The sequence below is a fragment of the Mirounga angustirostris genome, unplaced genomic scaffold (assembly GCF_029215605.1).
Source record: "Mirounga angustirostris isolate CCGP_5_RB_7025 unplaced genomic scaffold, mMirAng1.0.hap1 SCAF_3, whole genome shotgun sequence".
Classification (NCBI taxonomy): Eukaryota; Metazoa; Chordata; class Mammalia; order Carnivora; family Phocidae; genus Mirounga; species Mirounga angustirostris.
This window is the reverse complement of record NW_026991711.1, coordinates 141,410,017-141,416,373: the sequence shown is the minus strand read 5'-3', so window position 1 is coordinate 141,416,373 and position 6,357 is coordinate 141,410,017. Positions and strand designations below refer to the sequence as shown.

Below are 6,357 nucleotides of genomic sequence, written 5' to 3'. Positions count from 1 at the left end.
AAAATGAAACCTTGCCATTTGCAATGATGTGGATGGAACTAGAGAGTATTATACTAAGCGAAAGAAGTCAGTCAGAGAAAGACAAGTACGATATGATCTCACTGATATGAGGAATTTGAGAAACAACACAGAGGATCATAGGGGAAGGGAGGGAAAAATGAAGCAAGACGAAACTGGAGGGGGATACAAACCATAACAGACTCTTAATCTCAGGAAACAAACTGAGGGTTGCTGGAGTAGAGGGGGGTGGGAGGGATGGGTGTCTGGGTGATGGACACTGGGGAGGGTATGTATTATGGTGAGCACTGTGAATTGTGTAAGACTGATGCATCACAGACCTGTACCCCTGAAACAAGTAATATATTATATGTATATAAAAAAATAAAAAAATAAAAGTAGTGTACCTTAATGATTGGATTTACTGGGAAGAATAGAGGACTATTTCCTATTTTCCTTTTATATAATTAGCTTGATCACTTTTCCAAATGTACTGAATTTGAATATTGATGTCTATCCTTTAAGAAACTTTTTTTTTTTAAGATTTTTTATTTATTTGACAGAGAGAGAGACAGCCAGAGAGAGAACACAAGCAGGGGGAGTGGAAGAGGGAGAAGCAGGCTTCCCGCACAGCAGGGAGCCTGATGCGGGGCTGATCCCAGCACTCTGGGATCGTGACCTGAGCCAAAGGCTTAACGGCTGAGCCACCAAGGTGCCCCGAAACTGGTTTTTTTTTTGTAATGTACTAAATTTAATCATACCTCAGTACCAAGAGACATTAAGAACAGATTTTATGTTTAAAAACCATCACAGAAATAGGGGCGCCTGGGTGGCTCAGATGGTTAAGCATCTGCCTTCGGCTCAGGTCATGATGCCAGGGTTCTGAGTTCGAGTCCCACGTCGGGGTCCCTGCTGTTTGGGAAGCCTGCTTCTCCCTCTGCTTCTGCCTCTCTCTCTCTTTCATGAATAAATAAATAAAACATTAAAAAAAGTAAAAATAAAAGCCATCACAGAAATAAAAGAGAACCTTCATACAGTATTCTACAACTTTGGGTGGTAATGCTATTAAAAGTTCAAGGTTCAAGGTTCCCCCTGCTCCAATCCCATGGCTGTGACACATATGAAAGAAAAAACACACAGCTTTAAAAAAAAGACACAACTTTGTTCAATAAGATACAGCATTTCTGTGAGGTAGGAACAGAAAAGAAATGCTATGAACAAATGGGGGCTGGAGCCATGGGCCTGCTGGAGTGGGTCATGAAGTAGGCAGAAGCAACTGAGAGTGTACATTCTCTTTTGGGGAGAATAGAAGTGCCCTAGATGAGGTGGAGGTCAGGGACAGGTTTGCTGCCTAAAACGAGGTGCCGGGCTGGGGGATCCTCGCTTCCTTCCACTCCCTTACAAGGAAACTTTAAAAAGCTGCGTTGGCCACTTCTTGGCCCTATAGCTTTATGGGAAGCTGGGGGCTTCTGGAGGCAGAACATAAGTGCAGGCTGGCAACCAGTATCTCACATACTACCATGGAGGATGAGATCAATTACTAGCCCAAATTCTTCTCCCCTCTCCATGTCCTATGCCATTCTAAGTTCGAAGTTCTTTCCATCAGAAGTCAATACACTTTTCCACCCTTTGACTTTGGGCTCAGCCATGGAATTTGTTTTGGTCAGTGGGATATTAGTGGATGTGATGAAAGCAGGGGCTTGTGCTCATCTGATGGGGCTTACCTTCTTGTACTTCTGTCACCTCACTGAAAAGGGTTTTCCCCAGAGTAGCTGCCACTCTTCAACCTGGGCCCTAGCATGACTATTTGCAGAGCAGAACTGCCCTACCTGCCCACAGCCCTGCAATGTGAAGCAGAGCTGCTTTCGCCATTGCCACCTAAGCTGCTGTATCTCACCTGCAGACCCACGAGAGAATTAAGAGCTTATTGTTATGTATCACTAAGATTTTGTGGTTGTTTGTTATGCATCAATAGCTAGCCGATACAGAAAACCTAATAGTCGAAAAATGGCAACATGTGTTTAGTAAAACTGTTACCTGTGGTAACATGAAGGATAGCAGGGACGATTTCTAGGCATATTTTCAAAGTGTGAGCCAGTTACTTTTAGTTCTATTTTATAAGGTGGTATAAGAAAAAGATACATTTGGGGGAGAACCCCTGCCAACTTGCAAGAAGAATTTAGAGGAATTCAGAGTCCAGAACTTGTTTATTTGGCAAATAAACCTCTTCATCTCCAGGCAGTAAGGGAGTCTCAGATTCAGCCTGGGGTGGAGGGGCAGGATATTAAACTTAAGGATATTGCTGTAACTAAGAATGTTGTGTAATCTAAAGAATTCACCCTCTGGGAGGCGAAACTAAGAGCAGTAGAGAACAATGGATTGGAGACACACTGCTAGGGAGCAGAATTATGGTCTAATTAAGGAAAATTCTTTCTTTTCAGAATAGGGGTACCTGGTAACATTTTTCCTTTGGTATTTTAGAACAAGTGAATGCTAATAATGCCTTTTAATCTCTCCCTTTTTACTAGGAGTTAATTGTAGTTATCCTATTCCAGGTTCTATCATTCCATGTGGTATATAAGATTGTGTGTGAAGGGGCGCCTGGGTGGCTCAGTCATTAAATGTCTGCCTTCAGCTCGGGTCATGATCCCAGGGTCCTGGGATCGAGCCCCGTGTCAGGCTCCCTGCTCCGTGGGAAGCCTGCTTCTCCCTCTCCCTCTCCCCCTGCTTGTGTTCCCTCTCTCTCTGTGTCTCTCTCTGTCAAATAAATAAATAAAATCTTAAAAAAAAAAAAAGATTGTGTGTGAAGATTGCACACACATCCCCCACCCCCATACATCTTAGTTCACAGGTTTCCAGATCAATGGGAACAACATTCAAATTTGATGTATATCATGAATTACTGGATATTGATCATAATGCCATGATTAGATGAGGCTGTTGGGGGTCTTAGGATAAGAGTGAATCTGTTTTTCTGTGGGACACATACAAATAATTGTGGCCAAGAAGATGGACTGTGATTGATTGAACTGATTCCTGACCTCAATCCTTCACTCTTCTTTGTGTCCACCCTTTGCATTTTTAACTTTGAAGAATATATTTAAATTGCTCCTTGATTTGGGGCTTGACTATCAGACTTGCTTTAGCCAATAGATGTTCTTATTTTTTATTTTTTTAAAGATTTTATTTATTTGACAGAGAGAGACACAGTGAGAGAGGGAACACAAGCAGGGGGAGTGGGAGAGGGAGAAGCAGGCTTCCCGCTGAGCAGGGAGCCCAATGTGGGGCTCGATCCCAGGACCCTGGGATCATGACTTGAGCCGAAGGCAGACGCTTAACGACTGAGCCACCCAGGCGCCTCCCAATAGATGTTTTTAGATTTTATATAAGCAAGGGCTTGAAATGCTTGCACAATGGGTTTGCTCTATTGTGTTCCTGCCTTTATCATGAGATGAGCTTCCCCTGGATAGCTGCTTCTCCTTCAGCCTGGGCTCAACAATGAACACAAGTGGTACTGCCCAAGCTGACTACAGACCCACAGTCTGAATTAGAGCTGTCCCATAGACTTGTGAGCATAAGAAATGCTTATTGCTGTGTACCACTGAGACTTTGAGACTATTGGCAATAACTAATCAACACAGGGGAGAAATCTCAAATTGTCAATGTAAGACCTGATTTGAGACTTAGAGACCCAGGGAGCATGTTGGCCAAGTGCAAAATCCTTAGATAGAAAGTTGTAGATAACAAAACAAGCCTTCCCATTCAACTTTCCCATTCAAAATAAATAGGGAAATCAAAGTTCCAATGCACATGAAGACATCTACCATTAAGAAACACTGCCATAGGGCGCCTGGGTGGCTCAGTTGGTTAAGTGACTGCCTTCGGCTCAGATCATGATCCTGGAGTCCCTGGATCAAGTCCCGCATCGGGCTTCCTGCTCGGCAGGGAGTCTGCTTCTCCCTCTGACCCTCCTTCCTCTCATGTGCTTGCTCTCTCTCATTCTCTCTCTCTCAAATAAATAAATAAATAAATAAATAAATAAATCTTTAAAAAAAAAAAGAAACACTGCCATAAAATCAATAATCAAAACAATGATTTTCTCTAGGTTAAATTGAAGTAAAAGCACAATCTAAAGAAAGAAAAAAGACTGTTTCATATCCTCAAAGAGATGAAGAAAGACATACATATTTTAAAAGAATAAGACATTATGAAGCAAAATCAGGCATGATAAAAATAGATAGGAAGAATCAAAAATTAGAAAAACATACCTATTGAAATAGAAAACTCAATGGGCACTCTAGTCTGCACACAGTCTAAGAGAGATATCCTATATTAGAAACCATTACTGAAGAATTAACCCAGAATGCTACAGAAAGAGATTTTTAAAAATAGCACAAGAAAATAAGTGACACAGAGGACAAAATGAGAGACTCTATCTAATGGAACTTCCAAAAGGAGGAAATAGAGAAATTACAAAGAAGCAGTATTTGAAGAGATAGTGGCAAAGAACTTTCCAAAATTGAAGAATAACCCCTAAGATTAAAAGTGCAGTCTATACTGAGCAGGATAAACATAAATTCGTATCTAGAAACATCATGGTAAACTGCAGCATATCAAACATAAAGTAAATCAAGCCATCATGCTGTACCCCTTATATGGTGATATTTATCAACTACTTCTTAACAAAACTAAGAAAAAATATAGAGAAAAATCTTAAAAGTAATTACCAAAGAGGAAAAAAATAATTATAAAGGAATGATAAAGAATTAAATCAATATCAGATTTCTAACTGGGAAATACAAATGATAGAACACAATGGAATAACAGCTTCAAACTGCCGAGGGGAAAAGAACTCTGAATGTAGAATTCTATACTCAGGCAAAAGCTATCATCCAAAGAGTGAAAGCAAAATAAAGACACTTAGAGACAAAAGCAAAACAAAACTCATAGGGACGCCTGGGTGGCTCAGCCGGTTAAATGTCTGCCTTCAGCTCAGGTCATGATTCCAGGGTCCTGGGATCGAGTCCAGCACTGGGCTCCTTGCTCAGTGGGGAGCTTACTTCTCCCTCTGCTGCTCCCTCTGCTTGTGCTCTCTCTTTCTGACAAATAAATAAATAAATAAAATCTTTAAAAAAAAACAAGGGGTGTGTGCGTGGCTCAGTCAGTTAAGTGTCTGCCTTCGGCTCAGGTCATGATGCCAGCACCCTGGGATCGAGCCCCACAAAGGGCTCCCTGCCCAGCGGGAAGCCTGCTTCTCCCTCTCCCCCTGCCTCTCTCCCCAGCTTGTACTCTCTCTCTCAAATAAGTAAAATCTTAAAAAATAAAATAAAAATGAAAAAGCAAACAAAATAAAACAAAACAACAAAACTCCTAAACACATTTCACTGGAATAACTACTAAAGGTTGCAAGAAGAAAAGTGAATCCAAGAGGAAGAAGTTAGATGCAAAAAACCATGGTGCCTCTATGGTATATAAATTATATGTCACTACGTTGTTATTTAACAAAAAGGAACAATAATGAGCATAAAATATGTTGGTATATTTGAATATTGATTTAAAAAAATTTATGATAAAAAGTTGATGCTAATCTAACCTTACACCCAAAGGAGCTAGAAAAAGAAAAACAAACCCCAAAGCCAGTAGAAGGAAGGAAATAATAAAGATTAGAGCAGAAATAAATGAAATAGAGACTAAAAAAATAATAGATCAATGAAACTAGGAGTGGGTCCTCTGAAAAGATAAACACAATTGGTAAACCTTTACCCAGACTCAAGAAGAAAAAGAGTGGACTGAAGTAAATAAAATCAGAAATGAAGGAGGAGAAATAACAACCGACACCACAGAAATATAAAGGATTGTAAGAGAATATTATGAAAAATCATATGCCAACAAATTGGACAACTTACAAGAAATGGATAAATTCCTAGAAACATGTAAGCTTCCAAAACTGAGTCAGGAGGAAATAAAAATTTTGAACAGACTGATTACTAGCAATAACATGGCATCAGTAATCAATAAACTTCCAACAAACAGTAGTGCAGGACCAGATGGCCTCACAGGTGAATCCACCAAACATTTACCTGTCACCCTTTGCACAGGTGCCACGTTAATCTTCTCTGTGTCATTCCAGTTTTAGTGTATGTGCTGCCGAAGCGAGCACCGACCAAACAGTTAAAGAAGAGCTAATACCTATTCTTCTCAAACTATTCCAAAAAAATAGAAAAGGAAGGAATACTCCCAAATTAATTCTATGAGGCCTGCATTATCCTGACAACAAAACAAGATAAAGACACTACAGAGCAAAACAAAACAAAGCAACCCAACAGGCCAGTATCTCTTATGAACATAGATGCAAAAATC

General features: G+C 40.3%; 1 non-coding gene across 1 annotated transcript; it reads right to left on the bottom strand.

Moving 5' to 3' along the window:
• Positions 1–6,049: 6,049 nt before the first annotated feature.
• LOC123840052 (U6 spliceosomal RNA) lies at positions 6,050–6,157 on the bottom strand. Its single transcript, XR_006789873.1, has one exon. It is a non-coding gene; the product is annotated as a U6 spliceosomal RNA (small nuclear RNA).
• Positions 6,158–6,357: the final 200 nt, after the last annotated feature.